We start from the raw sequence: 2,500 nt of genomic DNA, 5'->3' as shown, positions 1-2,500 counted from the left end.
TTATATTTATTTCCATTTATTTATGAGGAATTACAACATCAGATAAAACGTGCGCGTACAATAAGGAGCTTAAAGAGATATTATACATTCTAAGGCAATGAACAGGAACTTGGTATGTCTATGATGGGCTGTATATGCGACGTCAGCAATGATACATTAAGAGCATAATAGTATCTAAGAGAAAAAGACCAGGTAGAAAAGATTCTCTCTCTAGCTTTCTATCTACCTATCTATCAATATATCTATTTATCTTTCTATCTATCTATCTATCTATCTATCTATCTATCTATCTATCTATCTATCTATCTATCTATCTATCTATCTATCTATCTATCCATCCATCCATTTATCTATCTATCTGTCTATCTATCTATTTATCTATCTATCTATGTATCTATCCATCTATGTATCTTTCTATCTTTCTAGTTAGTCACATAGCTAAGTATTCCTGTCATCTCCTCTCCCTCTCCGTCTCTCTCTCTCTCTCTCTCTCTCTCTCTCTCAATCTATCTATCTATCTATCTATCTATCTAAATGTCTATCCATCTATCTTTCTATCTCTCCATCGATTTATTTATGTACTTATTTACTTATTTATTTTTCTTTATGTCTATCTATGTCTATTAATCTATCTACCTACCTAATTATCTATCTATCTATCTATCTATCTATCTATCTATCTATCTATCTATCTATCTATCTATCTATCTATCTATTTATCTATCTATCTATCTATCTGTATATATTTATCTAAATATCTCTCTCTTTCTCTCTCCCTCTCTTTCTATCTCTCCCTCTCGCTCTCTCTCCCTCTCTCGTACTCTCCCTCTCTCCCTATCTTCTTTTCCCTATGTGAATGTTTTGTGTTATAGGAATAATTATGAAAACCATGCATGCTCCGTTCACATTTGTTTTTGGTTTTTGTATTTTGTTTGTTTGTTGCTTTTTTTTGTTGTTGTTTTTTTTTGTTTTTTTTTTTTGTTTTGTTTTTTTGTTTTTTTTTTTTTTTGTTTTCTTTTGGGTTTTTTTTTGTTGTTGTTTTTGTCGTTGTTTTTTTGTTTTTGTTTTTTTGTTTTGTTTTTTATCTTTTTTTTTTTTTTTGTTTGCTTCCTTTTTACTCTTTTTGGTTCCTTTTTTCAGGCGTAGGGTGGGTGTTAGCAAATTTCTCACGAGTATATGAAAAGCTATACTCGCCCCAAAGTTATTCTCTCTCTCTCTCTCTCTCTCTCTCTCTCTCTCTCTCTCTCTCTCTCTCTCTCTCTCTCTTTTTTTTTTTTTTTTTCTCTCTCTCCTTTCTGTATTTCTTTCATAACCTAATATTGAAATTGGACTCAGTTTGTGACCATTGATTTTGAAGCGATTGATCGGTGAGTGTCCAGTAGCACCAAGCCACAAACAAATCCCATTCAAGGTCTTTTCCGGGTAACCAACTCGCAGAAGCCGTGCAGTCACTCAAAGAATGATAATTAGAGATGGGCACAGGCTACATTATCAACACTATGTAGATATAAGTATCAATTCTATCAGATAAATGGATGATACAATAAACAACCTAATTGGTTTTATTCCTTCCTCCCCCCCCCCCCTCCCTCACCTCTGTTCAAGTAGCATTATGACCTCTCTCTCTCTCTCTCTCTCTCTCTCTCTCTCTCCATCTCCCCCCTCTCTCTCTCTCTCTCTCTCCATCTCCCCTCTCTCTCTCACACACACACACACACACACATACACACACACGCACACCCATACTTTCTTCTTTATATCTAAACTTTCCCTTTTTTCTCCCTCTCCCATTCCTTTCTGTCTCTCTGTCTCATCTCTCTCTCTCTCTCTCTCTCTCTCTCTCTCTCCCTCTCTCTCTCTCTCTCTCTTTCTCTCTCTCTCTTTCTCTCTCTCTCACACACACACACACACAAACACACGCAAACAAACACTCTCATCTTCTTTCTCTCTTTTACTATTTCCGGATTTCTCTCAGTTCTGCATCATCAGTAAATCAGGTATCTACTCCATTAATGTAATTATCGTTCAGCTAAACATTTCATTTACATATATTCTGACATTGAGATTGCCATTTTAATCCTCTCCCAACCCCCGCTAGTATTATACTTCCTTTTCTTAATGTTTTAAGACCGTATTAAACACGTATTATTCCTTAATTTTTGTCTTTTTGTATTTCTTTAAAGTTTTGTTGTTTTTGTTTTTGTTTTTGTTTTTGTTTTTTTGTTTGTTTGTTTTTGTTTTTGTTTTTTTTGGGGGGTTTTTTTGTTTTTTTTTTAAATTTTTTTTTTTTTTTTTTTTTTTTTTTTTTTTTTTTGGGGGGGGGGGTTCAAAGTCTAAAGACCCCAGAACATTTCTTTTTAAAGTTTGTTTCGTCTTATTTTCCGTTTATATATTTGTTTGTTCGCCTGAAACAAAATCTGTCAATACTCTTCAACAGTCGTAACGTCACTTCCTTCCTAATGACGCATGGTAACTTAGTAACACTGGCTCTAAACTATCA

This window comes from Berghia stephanieae, chromosome 2 (assembly GCF_034508935.2).
Source record: "Berghia stephanieae isolate SIO BIC M18660-M18661 chromosome 2, UCSD_Bste_1.3, whole genome shotgun sequence".
In the NCBI taxonomy this organism is placed as follows: domain Eukaryota; kingdom Metazoa; phylum Mollusca; class Gastropoda; order Nudibranchia; family Aeolidiidae; genus Berghia; species Berghia stephanieae.
This window is presented reverse-complemented; position numbering follows the sequence as displayed.